Source organism: Columba livia, chromosome 2 (genome assembly GCF_036013475.1).
Source record: "Columba livia isolate bColLiv1 breed racing homer chromosome 2, bColLiv1.pat.W.v2, whole genome shotgun sequence".
In the NCBI taxonomy this organism is placed as follows: Eukaryota; Metazoa; Chordata; class Aves; order Columbiformes; family Columbidae; genus Columba; species Columba livia.
This window is the reverse complement of record NC_088603.1, coordinates 154,950,381-154,968,285: the sequence shown is the minus strand read 5'-3', so window position 1 is coordinate 154,968,285 and position 17,905 is coordinate 154,950,381.

Here is a 17,905-nt window from a genome sequence, read left to right as displayed (position 1 = left end):
TACCAGCACAATTTTGGGAGAAGGAGGGAGAAGGACAGAAACTTTTAATTAAGAAAATGTTTTTCCATGTGAAACAGCATATGAAAGAACCATAGAATCAATAGTTTGGGTTGGAAGGGACCTTCAAATGTCATCTAGTCCAACCCCCCTGCAATGAGCAGGGACATCATCACCCAGATCAGGTTGCTCAGAGCCCTGTCCAGCCTGGCCTGGGATGTCTCCAGGGATGGGGCATCTACCACCTCTCTGGGCAACCTGGGCCAGTGTTTCACCACCCTCATCATAAAAAATTTCTTCCTCGTGTCCAGCCTGAATCTCCCCTCCCTTGGTTTAAAACCATCACCCCTTGTCCCATCACAACTTGCCCTTCTAAAGAGTCTGTTCCCATCCTTCTTACAGGCTTCTTTTAAGTACTGAAAGAACATGGCTTGTTTGGATGATCTTTGGTCCTGAGTATGTTTACTATGACATTTACTGTTAAATCACTACCAGATTACATTCATTATTTCCAGAAAAGGTAAAATCCACTTGCTTTACCTCAGGGTAATTGGTTTGAGGTTTGTGAGGTTGAACTCAGTATGTTTGTCTCACAAAACTAGTATCCTCTTCCAAATTTTCTCTTCTGCATGTTGAAGCTGTTGCTGTTCCTAGCCAAAAATTACTTGCTCTCCACCCCCATTTCAGCACCGTTATATCCTCTTCAACTAAAAAACAGCTAAAATAACTCCGATCACCTGTTTTTACTGTTTGAGTTAGGGAGTGTCCACAGGACTCATTTTGCTGGCGGAGCCGAAGGGCTTGCAGAAAGGGAAATGGAAGAAAGAGTTTCAAATTTAGAGGGCAAAATAGTAGCCGAACATGATAATGTCATCAACTGGTGGAGGTGTTGGCACACTGGCCATATTTCTATGGCTTAAAATGACTCTTTTGTTTGAGGATTTTGTTTTTTGTTGGGGTTTGGTTTGGTTTTGTCATACTGCAGGATGACTGCTAATTGTTAATATAATTGAGAAAGAAACTTAAGAAAGAAAACTAAGTCCAATGTTTTTTTTTATTCTATATTGGTTTTCTGGAAGAACCAGTTTGTAGCAAACAAGGAAGACAAACCTGGAACCTCTGCTCTATCCTGTCTCCTATTTTTAAGAAGACTTGTGATTCCACATTTAAAGAGAAATCCAACAATTTGCTACGTGGTCCTGTTAAATTACATAAGCTAAACTTTTCATAATTTAATGACTAAAAGTAATCCTTTAATCTATATTTAGCTTCCCGTAATGAACTTATCTTAAATGTTATCTGCACGTGCTCAGACATACTGAAAAATTGATAAAGTATATACTTATTCTTACTTAAGGCATCTGAATTTGATTTTTTTGGCCATAATGACTTCTCCTTGGCGTTAATGAAGACTTTCATACGTTGAAGGGCTCTTCTGATGTTCATGTAGAAATTTTAAGTCATACTTCTCTGTAACTGCTGAACATCTTTGTGCCTCCGTGACAATCATGAACCAAAAGAAGTCCGAAGTAGCATGGAGAAAATTCGAGCAATTTTTTCCTGTTCCATGACAGGCATTTTTAGACAATCTTTTTTTGCAGTGTTTGGAGGAACTTCCCTTCTTCCAACTCTATATGGGGCTGGGTGACACTTGTGTTCAGCATAGAGGAAGACTTGCTGAAGGTCACAGTATTGGGGGTTGAGGGCACAAGCCTTGTTTATAAGCAGATTCTGGCTGAACAAGAAGGAAAACAAGTTCATCCCAACACTTAATGAATTTAACTCTTTGTTCTCTACTTCTGGAATCACAGCTACAGGGAAAACATTTTCTTCAAAACCGAAGCTTTTCAACAACCTCTGATTAGTTTAGAAGAAAAAGCAATGAATTCCCACCTGTCCAAGACACTAATAGTCCAAATGCTCTGGACTCCTTCCCCAGGTGCCTCCATCTCCCTCTTCCCAAAGTTACTGGATTGTCTTCCTTAAATGGAGGAGGAACTGTGGGCTTCAACACTGTCTAGTAAGTGGAAGACACAAGGGGATTTCTTTTATCAGACCTTTGCTTATGGTTTCTTACTTCCATTTCTATTACATAAGCACCATCCTGACTAGCCCCATCAGGCAATGTAGGGTGAATAATAAGGGATTTCGTTACTAATTTTCTGTGGAACACCACACAGGACTTGTCAACAGGGTGGGTTTTGGGGTAGGAAGGGCCATGTAAAATCTCAGAGGCTGCACTCCCGAGTGCTGCCCATTATCTCTTTTCCCAGGGTCGAGCCATAGCACTGGCAGCTGAAGGACTGGCATGTCACAAGCTTTTGTCTCTGGAACAGAATCTCCCCAAGTGGCTGATAACAGGCTTAGTCTATTCCACCGAGGGTGTATTCAGAGCCTAGCCTGATACATTTATTATAAACAAAAGCCAAAGAATGTTAAATTTTGTCTCTAACAAAATGCTATTCTGGCTATTCAGATAAAACAGGTTTGGCTGGGTGTTTTTTTAGATGCAGAGCTGCCTTTGCTGTAGGAAATCTCACGTATTAAGGAAAGATCAATACCACAGCTAATGGCCTAAGGTATCAAAAATCCTCACTGGAGGAAATGAGAATGTTGTCTGGAAACCAGATGATGATAATCCTCAGGATAAATGGATTTAGAGATTTCCGAAGCCGTTTTAGTAAACAGAGGGCAGACTTAGGCAGTTATTTCAACAAGTTCCTTTATAGAAGAGAAAGAGATTGCCATTTTCCTGTTTGGTTTTAGTCTTGACATTGATGAGTCTCAGTGAATATTTATTAACCTCTTAGACGCAGAACAGACCTTTTAATAAAGCACCCTCTTCTTCTTTTCAGAGTGGTCTTACACTGGTCTTTTTGTCTTGCAAATGTTGTCCTTGCAGATGCTGTTGACAGAGGTTGGCAGAGAGCCACTGGTTCCCCTGGGGTCGAGCAAAGGCAGGTAGAAAACTTGTAAAGGATACAAGGCAGAGCTCAGACAAGTGCCATAAAGCAGGGATCACTTGATTCTGCTCTCAGTTTCACGGCTGTGAACCAAAAGGCATCTGGAGAAGAGTTGTGTTCAGTGTGGCCGTTAAGACCATACATACAACTGCTTACGGTCAGTGGTCCATCTATCCCACCTAACCTTGTTTCCTTCTGTTTTACCATCCCTGCAACCACCTCTTTTCCAAACCGACAACTGATAATCTAAGTCATTGCTTCTCCTGTGGAAGCTATTTCATGACTTAAGTTTGTAAGTGTTGTATTTTCTAGTTGCACTGCTTCCTCTATGGGGATAAAAGACACATACAGCATCTGAGATCTGGGAGCTCATGGTGTTCATACAGATGCTTAGAAATATGCTCTGTGTTCTTCCCTGTTCTTTCCCGTATCTTCTTGACTGCTGCAGAACACTGAGCTTATATATTTCATTTTCTTCCTCTTTGGATAGAAGCATATGGTCTGATTTACAGGACTTCATTGGAATACGGTGTATCAGCTAAAATCCTGTAAATGACCCTGTGCTGACCCAGACCAATGAAAAGGTGAAACATGTAAGTCTAAAGCACCATAGGTGTCAAAGCGGTTTACCTTGCAGTCAGAGCAGGCTCAGCTGTGCCCATCCAGGTGACTTGCCGTAACTCACTGAGTCATTGCAACACAAACACATCTGAGGGGGTCCATTTGAAAAACGGGAGGTCTGGTTTTTGACTCACTCTTCACTGTGGTGAGCCTTTGACTCATTTCAGTTTCAGATATACAGAAATCTTCACTGGGATTCCACCTCTGAACTGAGCAGTTCATGGTTCAACCAGCTCTGTGCTGTGACTCCCTCCTAGCTGCCAACTTTCACCAGGTCTCCCTAGGTATGCACAAGGAGTAAGGTGAAGATACGGGATTTATTTCTTGAAGCACACACTGCCCACCCTGCTGTGTGTCCACCATTTGTTCTTCTCCTATCATATAGCAAAAACCACTGATCTCCAGGAAAAAAATTGCACTTAGAAAGAAGTCCACAGCTGGATCTTCAGTAATGTTAGTGGGAACCTGGGAGGGGGCTGTATCACAGGATTGTGGAAAACATCAGTTTGGAAAGGACCTCTGGAGGTTTCTAGTTCAACATCCTGCTTGAAGAATGTCCAAGAAGAGCAGGTTACTCCAGGACTTGTTCAGTCAAGTTTTGAGTATCTCAAAGGATGGAGATCTCACTGTATTTTTGGAACCCTATTTGACCACTCTCATGATGATCTTTTAGTTTTCTTTCTCTTACACTGAGACAGCATTTCCTGTGCTGCAAGAAGAATTTGTTTCCTTTTTCTTCTGTTCCTGTCCATCTTTAAGAAGAGCCTGGCTGTGTCTTCTCTATACACCCTCCCGTTACATAGTTGGATGCCTTCCCTTCCTCAGGATGAACAAACTGACTTCTCTCAACCTATCTTGCCATGTCCTGTACCCCAACCACTGACCCACATGGCACCCCTCTGCCAGACTTACCCCAGTATGTCAATGCCTTTTTTGTGCCTGTGCCAGTGCCCATACTGGATTCCTAATACTGGCTTGCAAGTGCCAAATAGAAGAGAAAACCCCTTTCCCTTGACCTATTGCCTCTGTTCTTGCTCTCTGTATAGCTGACTTTTGCTGCAAGGACATGTTGCACGTTCACATTGGACTCAACCTCCACCATACCCATGTGTATCCAAAATAGGGCACACCTGCTACTCACACTGGAGGACATGTTGGATTCTCTGCATGCCACAGGCATCCTATGATGTGTGCATACACCCACCCAGCCATGAAGCAGAAGAGGACACACCAGTTTGGTCCTCCCTTCACTTCCTGAAGACATCTGGCCAACATGGCAAGAAATGGGCACCAGAGTATGACTTTCAGAAAGACACACAGTCTTGGCTGAGTGTCTACTGAAGACTGGAGAAAAGAATCCACCACTCAAAGGACTGTATACACTTCATACGAAGTCTGATATAGAATCATAGAATCGTCTCAGTTGGAAGTGACCCTCAGGATCATTGAGTCCAACCATAACTTAACCTAACTCTAGCACTAAACCATGTCCATAAGAACCTCATCTAAATGCCTTTTAAACACATCCATGGATGGTGACTCCACCACTTCCCTGGGCAGCCTGTTCCAATGCCTGACAACCCTTTCCGTGAAGAATTTTTTCCAAATATCCAATCTAAACCTCCTCTGACACAATTTGATGCCATTTCCTCTTGTCCTATCACTTGCTTCTTGGGAGAAGAGACCAACACTCTCAACTTTGATGGTTTTGGTTCCATGTCATCTTCAAAAAGCTTTGCATTTGTTTGTGTGTTTGTTTGCTTTTAAAGGTATAAACTTAAAAGGACAAGGGGGGCTGCAGGATAACAGCAGTTTTCTCTGATTACAGCTTCACAAAGGCACCCTAACATTGACTAACTCAGTTGTATTAAAAAAGAAAAATCACTGGGAAGTTGGGTTCTCAGACCTTTCCATTTTGTTAAATCTTTTCTGGCCTTTGTCACCACTTCCCAATGAATTTTCATTTTTTAGCATGACAGAATGCTAAGAAAAATCTCCCTGCAGCTTTTTCTGTCCATTCTAAATATTTATCACTCAAAAACACATTGTCATTTTAAAGGAATGTTTGCCAGTCTTGATTAGGGGGAGAGGGCAAATTATCTTGGAATAGTCCTTCTAAGTTTATCCTTACAATCTTTCTTTTTTTATTCATTTTGTTTGAAAGAGTTGAGCCTCAGTACAATTGATTTCCCAGCTCCCTCGAGTGGGTTCCAATGTTGCTGACAACAGAAAAATTGAATGATTTGTTGACTGCATCCACAGATGCAGCAATCCTCACTCCTCATAGAAGTTTCACAATATCTTGCAACTTAAAGCTGTTCTGTGCTCATGAACTGGAAGGCTGAAAAGATGAGTATTAACAAAAAAGAAAACAGTATGTCCCCCACAAAGGGCTGTATCTGTGGGAATAAGGGGATGCAGAGTTAGGAAAGAGCAATTAGGGTAATTGGTTTCAGAAATCTCTTAGCTCAAGCTACACCCTTGTATTATGGGACGTGGTGCAGCACAGCCATTTTCTGCAGGTACCACATCCTGCTGCCCACATGGTTACTGGGGCAGTAATAACCCATCCCTCCCTGTCCCATAGGAGCTCGCTTCCATCAGCCACCTTTTTTCTCAAACAATTAATGTGATAATGTTAAACTCAGAGCAATTACACCTTGGCCTACTTAGCTTCACATCTATTTTCTCTGTTGAAAGAGCTGCTGAAAGGCCTTTGTGCCTGAAAGCTTCTCTGCTTTTTTTCCAGGTGTCTCTATTGGTCTAATAAATGGTATTGCTTCTTTACGCTAACTTTTCCTTTTGTACATCCTCAAAACTTGGTAGTCGTAAGAATGCTTGTAGTTGTAAGAATGTTATCACTGCAGTATGTCATTACGGCTACAGTATTTCTGACTGAACTGCAAAGTCAAGGACCTTCTAGTCATTAAAAATCCCCCAACACTTCTCACAAAAATATTAATGTTAGTCCAGATTCCCTGGCCCTGTGAGCACAATCTTTACATTATGTTTTGGCTCAATTGTAGCTCCCTTTACTTTCTGTTGTGACGGTGGGTTGTTAAACAGCTGCCATGATTTCCCCTGCTCACCCAAGAGATCGAGCTGCAAATGAATTATAGATATCATACAAGCAGCCTTACACACGCATTACACAAAGCCTCTTACATGGGTCAGAATCACACAGTCCTTGTCCTGTCAGATCTTTGGAACAAAAATCCATGGATGTTGTGAGACGATCCCAGTGTATTGATTGCTATAAAGGAGTCGGAGAATCTTTGACTTGAAAGAAAAAGATACCAGACATCTGTGATTAACGATCAGCAAAACTTGAGTGTTGCAGAGAGAGCTTTCAATTGATTCTATCAATGTGCCTCTGTGTGTGTATATTTATGCACTACGTGTGCACACACAAAGTGCTATGATGTACAGATTGTAGATACGTGTGTGTCCATGTATAGTACGTGGCAGGGCTAGAAGAGCCACCCCACACTGAGGGGTCTGATTGTTGGGTCTGGAGTCTGTGGCTCAACCTGGATCCCCTCATTGTGCCTAAAACTCACCACCCACCCACAGGCTGACATCTCAGCCTGGACTTGGCCCATTCCCACCCCCATGGAGCTGCCTGATGCCCAGGGCTGGGGCAGCTGCTCCCCAAAACTGCCCTGCTCCTGGCTGGGGGATGGTGGTGGGATGGACCCTGGCTATGAGACCCTGCCCTGCTGCCCCAGGTGAGCTCCCATGGCCCACAGACCCAAAGGGCAGCCAACCCGATGTGGATCCTCACCCTCTTGTCAGAAAAACAGTAGAAATAGAAAACAGGTTGGAATTAATAGAATAGAATAGAATAGAATAGAATAGAATAGAATAGAATAGAATAGAATAGAATAGAATAGAATAGAATAATATTAAATTCTATTTTCTTACCTGGAAGAAAAAAAGAACAAGAGATAGGAGGAGAGAGAGAGAGAAGGGGAGAGGGATGAAGAAAGAGAGAACAGGAGAAGAAGGACATAAGGAGAGAAAAAGGAGATAAGAAGAAAAAGAACTACAGAAACGTGCAGTGTGAATGTCTTCTTACAACTACACTTAAGGATAGACTCCTCCAAAAGAAGAAACAAGGAGATGACAGTTAGGACTGAAGATTGGACTCTGTCCAGAGGCTGAATTGACTTTGTTAGTCCTTTCCTATTTTGACCTTTCTATTTTTCAAGGGTAATTAAACACACCAGCTTCAGTTTGGATCTTGCTTCAACTAGTGATTCACCTCCACCGACAAGGTAAAGAGATACACAGGAGAGTTCCAAACTGTCTGCCTAAAAAGCCATGCCAATATCAGTCTTATTTTATGCAAATAGAATGCCACCAAGTAATTAGCAATAAAAATACTGTGGAAGAACTGTGTATGCCATTAGGATTGAGTAATTTGGTCTTTAACCCATCTAGCAGCTACCGCAAGATGCACTAAGTGACTGAAACCCATAATCTCATTATAATAAAAATTTTATAGATGACATCTCAGCTCAAATCACCTTCTATGACATTGTTTTTAAAGCCACTGACAGGTTACAGGGTGATTTCAGTGGCTGGTAATTGGAAAGGAAATCTTCCATCGCCATGTTAAAATGAACCCATATCGATAACAACCAAGTGTTTTCATTTGATCCGTGTCAAACGTCAACAGTGCAATAAACTGGTGACCCCGCTTCAATTTCTGTAGGTTAGAGGACACAAGACCACTTTGGGTGCCTATTCACAATTTTTCACCTTCAGGCTGATCCCTTCTTGTGTGAAAACTCTCACAGTGGACATCCTGCTATATTTGTTTTGTGGAGAGGCAGAAGACTTTGCTATTTAAGGCTGTAAATCTGGCATTTCCCTAAGTGCTGAAATTCACACCTTTGCATTTCTTGCTAGATCCCTGCTATAGAAGGTGAGCAAAGGTAACCATGCTGCTGATATTTGCATTAGTCCTGCATTTCACTCCTTTTGGGAGTGTTCCCATGTACCTAAGTACCCTTCATCTCTGACGTCTGAAGCCAGCTCCGTATCCATTCTTATGTGGCTGTAAGTGACAAAGCATCAAAGAAAGCTTCCTAACTGTGAAATTTATTAGACAGGAGAGCAGAGTCTTCTGGGGGAAGTGTTGGAACAAAACTCCATCAGAGGAGGTTTGAGAGCAAATGGGGACAAAACATTGTGGGGGAAGATATAGCGTAAAATTGCAGTCCTTCAGTGACAGGAATTGAGTGGCTATTTAAAACTACTTTTTCATTCCCCAAAATAGGGCAGGGAATGGGGAGAGCCTTCCCAACTCATCAAGTGGGGTCCTCTGACACCATGTTATACGACGTTTTTCATTAATTAATTGTATGCTCTATCTTGAAATCAATCAGGATTCCCTCCAGCCCCCCCAAGAATTTGGGGAACTGAGTGATCACAACACCTGGGTCATTCATTCAAGTAGTTCTGCAGACATGAGTAGAAAGCCATGCTTGATCCTCTTATAAATGGGTCAGAACTATTCAGACAAGAGTCAAAAGCAACCTGAATTGTTGCTAGCCAAGCCATTTTCTTTTGTGCAAATTTAACACACCTGATACAATTGATCTCCTGGGCTCCTAGGAAAAAATGAGGCTGTTTTCTTCAAAAAGTAATAGATCTACTTTTAGAATTATAGCTCAGTCGAAGTCAATCCGTGACCAGAAGACTACGCCAGAGTCTCGCTATCCTCATGGCTAAAATCTTTCCTCTACTTTTCAACTTAAATTTATTCATTCTCAATATTCTTTTGTTCTCTGGACAAAATTTTTCTTTAGTCACTGTTGCTCTTCACTGGTGCGTAGCCCAGTGCCCATTTAAAAATAGCAGTCTCATCTTTAATTGTGTTAAAATTAACAAGCCAAGTTGTCTTGGTGTAAGACAGGCACTTCCATCTCCCAGATCGCTGTTAGGGATGAAGTAATGAACAGGGAATGATCATCCATTGTTCTCTTAAAAACAAGAAGTTGTGGCATTACAAGAAATAACAAGGATTGATTTCTGAAGAAGCAAAAGGTGATGGTTTTCCCACATCCTGTGACTGTCAAAGTACCCGCTGCCAACCAGATGCTGAAAGTTCACATTGGTTCAGAAAGCAAACTGCAAGCAAAGTGAGCAAAATAAGGTATGGGAGGATAGCTGGGAGTGGAAAAAGCGGTCTGAAGATATTAAATGCAAAAGATAATACATCTTTCTCAAGGAGACTTCATATTTAAATTTGCTGAAGACTGACAGTGTTTTGGGAAACTATTACATATGTTTATTTTGTCTTACCCCCTTTGTTAAGCTTCTGCTCTTCGTCACCACCAGAGACAAGCTATTGCATTACATTTATCTTTAGTCTGCTTCTTTGTGGATTTCCTCATTATAACTAGTAGTTTTTCACTGAATCTCATCCAGTTTGAGTGCATAATTCTTACAGAAGCATAACTAGCATGGCAGTCAGGATTCCAAATGACTTTTCACAGAGTCTAGTACAGAGCTATTAAATTATCCATTCTTACACAATGAAAATATCTCCCATGATATAATACAAGGTTATGTTTTGACTCATAGTTTTCCTGTGGTCAGTCCCTATGTCTACTTCTTTCTCCTGCCAAATCATGTCCCCAGCTATCGCAGAACTCCTTATCAGCCCAAAGCGTGTGACTTTGCATTTTGAACTGCTGGATTTAATCCCACTGCTGCTTCTCCAGCACTCACAATCGTTTCAGTTTCCCTCCCTCACCTTTCTTTAAACTGATCATACCTGACACTTCTGTGTGATCAGCGGGCGTTAGTTAATTTGTATGACACTCATGAAGGCTCCTGTGGTGATGGGGTCACCATCACTCACATCCCTTGCCACCCTGCTCGGACTCAACACAGGCAACAAGGAGAACGGTATTTCATTGGAAAACTATCTGTAACAGCAACAATCAGATTTATTTGAAGAACATAGTGGGAGAAATTGGTCTGATCTGGGGAGTCCCAAACCTTCTCCTGCAAATAAAGCTGGTATTTCTAAACTAGGCTTCCTATTTCAGAAGGAAATCCTATTTTTGTCTGTGTTTTCCTCTGTATTTTTTTTGTGTGAAATTTTGCACATTGTTAATTTTGTCTTAGCAGAGGTCAATTGTTGGAATCTCAGATTTTCATAGAACACAAAATCCATTTCACACCTGATTTTAACACATCATGAAGAAGCTGAAGCAGGATTTTTCATTACTGTACATTTAAAGATGCCTTATAAAAAGCAAAGCAACTGTAGCTTGTTTTATAGCATTTGTATTATTTTTAAACCACCCACTACCCACCCTTCCAGCTGATTTTCAATCTCCCATTTTTTAATCTATAACCCCAATAAAATTCTAATTCCCCATATTTTCTCATTGTGTCCTTAAAAACTGTCATCAACCACATGCCTGAATTTCTTTTTGTTCAAAAGAATTCATCAAAAAATGACAAGATAAGCCTCATCAGTCAGTCTTTGTTCCCTCAAAGGCCTCTAACTGTTGTTAAGTAGCATCCGTTGTCACACTTTGGATACCCCGACAGGTTGGAAAAAAAGCCCACTTTTTATAAGTACAAAGATAAACAAAATCTGCTCTAATACCACTCTAATTAACTTCAGAGTCTAACACAAACCTTGGACTGACCTCTTTCTAGGCAAACATAATAACCAGAGCAATTATTAGAGTACCAGCCCACACTTAAATCCACACACAGCTTTCCAGCTGAACGTTAAATAACATTTGGTCCTTGAAAAACTAGGTGCTGTAGTTTTCAATCAGCTTCTGTCCCTCATCAGGTTTACAGAACTGGGGAAATAAAGGACAAGAGTTGGCTGGACACATGGTGTCAAACAGGTGGAAAGCTGACCTATGCTTTCAAGGGCTGTTGCCCTTTTAGCCAGAGCATCAGCTAAAGATACTAAGACTAAGACTCTAAAACCTGTTATCACTCATAGGATTTCTTTTATTCCCACAGAGTTTTTGTTTAGTTTGCTCTGCTTGCCATTTAAATGTTTTCACTGTGGATTTATTGCTTATTTTATCTAGTGTGCAGTGTTAGCTGCTGATTTTTGCAATTTGAGTTTCTTAGATTGTTAAAGCAGCCACAAATAGTTGTGCTGTATGTTATCCCAGTGAATGTAAAATGTGTGACATTTCAGTTACCGTAGGACTGGTAGTAATGAGACCATAGATCTAAGAAAGAATAGTATTAACTTTTAATCCTCATACAACCCTTTGAGGAAGATTTGCTCAACTGAAAAACATCATCTCCTGTTTCAATGAGACATCTTAAATATTCATTCTCTTCTGAAATCAATTTAAGAATTAAATATGTTAAAGGACCAAACTGCAAGTTCCAGTCTCTCATAACCACTTGCCGTTATTAGTTGTTCTTCACAGAAATTGGCCATGAGACAGTCTGTCCTGAAGGATTTGAAATTAGGGGAACATGCACAGTAGTTTCTATTTTGTGACCACAGTTTGATCATCCTGTAGCCTTGAAAAAGGCTCTTGAGATACAATCACTGTTTGCTTTCTGTATCTCAGGCTCAATCAGGTCACTTGAATATGAAGAGCTCTCACCAGAAGAGGTTTATTAAATGCAAAAGTATAAGCATGAGATGATGCAACCAAGGCCCAAGGAAAGGGTCTGAGAGAGAAAATTCTGCTCTGCTCAATCCTCTGTTTCTGCAAATGACCTCCTCCTAAACACACAAATTGCTGCTGCTGAGGTTTATTCTGTACACAGTTTGGGGCTGAATAGGGCTCAATAAGTTAATACTTTCCCAGACTGTGTCTGGCTATCAACTAGATGGAGAGGAGACTTGGGAAAAGGATCCCATATTACACAGAGAAAGACAGATAGACTTGGCCATTCTGCTACAACTCCTGGAAGTTTTAAAAATAACTGATATTTGCTGAAACAAACAAACAAAAAATGAAGGAAAATAAAGGAATATACTTTTGTAATTTCTTAAAGATGAGGCAGGGAGAAAATATTCCATACAGCATCACTATAACAGACCTTGGTAGAATTATTTTTTCAAAGTATCCTCTTATTTTGAAGTCTTAATTTGTCAGTTTTGGATCTCTTTGGGGGAAAAAAGTGGGATGGGGTGTGGTGACACAGGAAACAGCTGTTAGTGTGTGACATGGACAACTCACATTCAAATCTCGATTTCTGCCTGGTCCTCTTCTATCCAAAAAAAGCCCTCACCAGATTATGACGGGCTATTCTAAGATTACTTATACATCTTCCCATGACAAAAATACTTTCTTGAAAGAGTTAAAGGTCATAGAAAAATATCAGTTGGAAAGGACCTCTGGATTTTACTTAGTCCTGCTTAAAGTTCAGTTTCTTAGATTGGAGACAGCTTTTTTTATCCCACAGGAATAAAAAGAAAAAGGGGGAAAATTCCTTTTTCTCCTGTTTTTTGCTTCCCTGGAAATGTAGCCCTCATTAGTCAAGGAACTTTGATTTCATGATCTCATCTCCTGTAATCTCAGAAAATAATATCCACAGGCCCAGAAAACATGGAGGACAACCCTGAGAAGATCTTTCAGGTCCTGGCCCAAATCCTTTTCAGGAAAAAATGTTCCTTAGAAATGCCACTCTACAGTCAATCACATTTAAGTAAAGAAATCAGCTAGCGGCCTCCTCACTTTTATGCAAACACATACAAGCAGTTCCTGTTGCAAAATAACAACCTTGAATTCAGGAGAGCAACTATTTCCACTAATCACTCTAATAAAAACCTGTTAACTCGCTAACAGAGTTTCACTCAAATGCCTCCTCAATACACACTGTCAACTCCACCCCTCAGTATTACTCAGACACTATTATTTTCATCACTGCAGTGTCTCTTAAACAGGTATCTCTCATATTGCCTCACAAAGGAAACTAATGAATCAAAGTAGGAACGTTCTTGAAACAGGTCTTGTAAATGAAATACTAGCTCAGAACTAGCTCAGAGGGCACTGTTGGAGAGTTTTGGTTTAGAAGCTAACCTCCTGTTTGAGTACCATAAATAAGTCTTTAATTTGGGTTTAATAGAGGTTGTCATCATGGGCTGCTGCATTCATCTATTAAAAAGAAACTTAGGGAGATTTGAAACAGGATCAATTCTGCTGTCATATATTTAATACAAGTGAATAATTGTTTACTTATAAATTAAATTCCGTGTGCAATTGGCATTTAGCTAGGTGATTAGATATTGGCTTCAAAGATGAATTGGCATTTTAATATGTATTTTAATTGATGCATCTCCAGTGTTGGATGGCTATCCAAAAGTGCTAAGTCTTGCTTACTTTACATGAAAAAAAACAAATGCAAATCTGAGGGTAAATTGTGAAACCTGCATCCTGACCACTTTCTCTGCAACTCCCATTGCCAGACACATAAAAACAAAACAAGCTGCATGAAACCCACCTCTTTGAAGAATGAAGTACATTCAGTCCCTTCTAACTTAAGCAACCAGTGACAGTAATCACAGTCTTCTGGAAGGACACTCACTAGCTTTGGAGCAACCTTCTTTATCTTCATCATTCTTCGAAGGATTCTTTTTCTTCACAGGAAATTTCATAGATTTCAACAGTAATGTCACTAGATCTGTTATTATCAATCTGAGTAGTAATACAGGCAAATACAACCGCTGCAAAAATAGAAAAACAATACCTATATGTATCTCATGCTTATCAAATCTCATCATGGCATACTGTGATTAGTTTCTTGAAGACAGTTTCTTTAATTCTCGTTTAAGGATAAATATCTACATTTCTTCATAGCAAATAAATAAGCCATTCCAACACCTCACTCGTGACACAAAAGGAAAATGATAAGCCATTAATTGATAACATTTAGTTTTGTTTCTCTCCAGATCAGACATTTTAGAAATCCCATGTAAGATGAGCTGGTCATTCTCAATCTGAATTTTGTTTGGTGGTCAGAGCTTATGGACAGGTTAGTTATCAATGTCTTTTGACTACATTTTAAGGACTAGATCTAAAGCTATTTCTGGATACACAGATCTTAATGCCTAGGGTGTTGGTTTTGACAAATATCTTCTTGCCATTAACCTGTCATCCTCATCTGTTACTGCCCTTGAGTACAAAGCATGAAACTTTCCAGAGTTTCTACTTTTTTGTATATCCCCTCACATGAACATTTTAAGTAACATGGGGGAAGAGGATGTGCAGCTGGAGATTGAAATAGTTGCTTTTGGTATTCAGAAAAGACCACTGGGCTGATCTAGGAACAATGGTTCATTTTTCTGTCTGTGTCTTATTCCTAATTTTAGTCTCTTTCTTCAGGAATGTGAAATTAAAAAATTCTCTAGTCTTTTACTTCTTCCTACTTATTACAATTCCTTTATAAAGAATAATATTGCATAGTATTACTCCAGGAGTAAAACTCACATCTCTCTTCTCCTAGCCCATGTTTTGTCCAAATGAACATGTCAGATCTATGGGATTCTCTCTGCTGTCTGTAACTCCTATTCTGATTGCTTGACCTCAGAGCCAAGAAATGAATGTGAGTATCCTGACACCCACTTACAACAAGCTCTTCCAAAGAAGCTGTTTAAGCCACAGACAAAATGAGTCACTAAGACCATCATCAGGATGCTGGCTGCAGGGAATGAATGAAGCAAACTGTTTCTACCATTTTAGTTCGGGTTAGGACCACGGGTGAGACCTGAGATTAAATGGTGAAGAAGAGTAGCTGAGCAGCCTGTATGATGATGTACAGGTATAAAGGGGACAGAGAGGAGGAACCCCCCTGTAGTCACTGAGAAGTGTATCACAGCCTCACCCTAGAGTGGTCTGGAAGAGAGAGGTCCAAGGGGCTCTGCTGCATCCCCCAGGATGGTTCTACAGTGGTACATAAGAATTAAGTCACTTTTTCCCTCCCAACCCTACAGAGGAGAAATTAGGAGCTATTCTGATGGTTGCATGGTGGAACAACACAGAAGAACTGGTTTCCTCTCCATCTTCAAATTTGTGGTGCAAAACATGGCATGGAGTCTTCCTGGAAAACTTGAAGAGGAGAAGAAATAAAGTTGTGAGCTTCTACCCTCTGTCCTTTTCCATACCTTCCATTTCCCTGAGAAAGCCCTCTCTGGGCTGAGGATGAAGCATCCTTGGACTTATTAAAAAGTTTGCTTAATGAAAGACCTTAATGAAGGAATTTGTCAGATATTCAAACCAGCCACAACACTTTCTTTAATAGTGCATATGCCAGTTGAAAATGCCACAAAACCTGCACAACAGTTGAGCAATTTTCCAGTGCAGAGGACCAGCCTGGAGCCCTGCTCTGAGCTTTTGCTCTGGCTGACAGCCCAGGAAAGGGTTTGGTTCTGGGTGTTGAATGGCTCTGCTGATACCACCCCTAACGCCAGGAAGCAATTGCTGGTTTAACGTGTTTTCTGGCTCGTGTTAGTTAAGGCACTGTCCATAGAATTGCAAAGCCTATGAAAATGTTTTCTCTGTGCCATAGTTTCACGTATCTTTTATTACATATTTCCCAGAATATTAAATAAAGGTATTTTCATTTGCTGTGAAAAAAAAAATAGAGGTAAGAAATGCATCTTGGGGTTTGTTTTTTATTTCACGTTATTTTTCTTTCCTTTTAGCAACTAGGAGGAACAGTAGCCATGTGAGTTCAGCTCCTCTGCTCTCCTGTAATCTACCCTTTGATGTAACTAACCGGCCAAAACATATTTCTAATCAAATATAGTCTTCCATTCTTAATCAGCTCAGCTTTAAAATGCAGATCAATGAGATAAGAAAGAGCTGATTTAATTAGTCCAACCTCAGCAATGTTACAGCATATTCTCATTTACAGAAATGATGGGGAGCAGGAGAAAAAAGATTCATCATTATGAAAAGACTGGGGAAGATAGAAGAAAGCAGGATATTTCCAATGTTAGCAAAGGGTGAATTTCACTCTAGCTAAAGAACCAGCCCATGCTTTATGAGCCATTTAAATAACACTTAGGCCTCCTGCTTTGTCCTTTAGCCTAAGGATGAATTTCTTTTGCTAAGTAGCAATACCTCTGGAAGTCATCACTCTTGGGTTTAATTGATGAGCCAGAAACAGGTCCCACTACTTGGTGAACAAAGAAGAGGAACTATGGCAAGCAGAAGCATGGCAATAATGCACATTTATGCAGCTGCTTTGGAAATCTCACCCACATGCACTTCATAAATCATACACCTGGTTTGGAACACTTAAAGGAGAAGCAGTTGTGCTTTGATGGGCACAGCACAGGTTGTGCTTCCTCATCCTGCTGTTGCCTTACTGATTGTCCATAGGGAAATCGCTTTAACCCTTGCATCTTCTGGGGACAGGGGGTTATGTTTTGTTTTGCTTTGCTTTCTCCCATCATCTTGTTTGGATTTGGAATTTCCTGCCTGGCAAACGTCTTTCCTCCCACACAAGGCAGAATGGGGACCCTGGCACACCTGGGGCTCCGGTGTGTTACTGTACAGCTACTCAAAGAGTAAAACCACTGCAAGTTCTCGGTTTGATTCCTTCCTTTGTTGCCACAAAGCAGCAGACCACTACTTTACCTGCACCAGCTGTGTAACTCCCAAGCGCTCATCCATCTCCTTGAAGTGTGGACTCACCAGATCAGGTTGGCCCAGGTCTGATCAATGAGAGTGGAGAAATGCTGCCACCCTCATGCAGAGCACCCAGAATACTTCTGTGACCACAACTATCCTGTAGAGGCCTCAGCAAGAGGAAAATCACACCTGTCAGCGTCCAACCAGGGTTTTCAGACAGGCTGCAGCAGTGGACATGGACTCAGCCCTTTGGTGTGGTAGCTCTTGACATTTTCACTGCTGCAAAATCAGGCTCAGTCTACACAGATCAGGATATGTCAGCTCCTAATTTGAGTGCTAATTCCAAGGACGAAGTTCAGCTTTGTGCCCATCCATCATCTTGAACAGAGCTAGCTTTTGACACCCACATTTGGTAGTCACTGGCTGGGATATAATTGCTTATCATTGAGGGAAACTAGCACCAGCTGGGATAACCCTCAGGCTCTTTCTCCTCAGGGATGGGAGCACCAAAGGCAAAGCAATTAACAGAGCAATTAAGCCACAAGTCAATCACTTCTATCTCTTTTTGTTTGCTGTTTGTTTGTTTGTTTGTTTGTTTTCTTTTTTCTCAGGCTTGTGCCACTCTCTAAAAACAGCAAGGAAAGGTCCTACTCTCTAGACAGACAGATCCCTCAGGTGAGTGAGGCTGAGATAAAGTTCTAACCCCCATTCCTGTCCCTTACAAGAGCC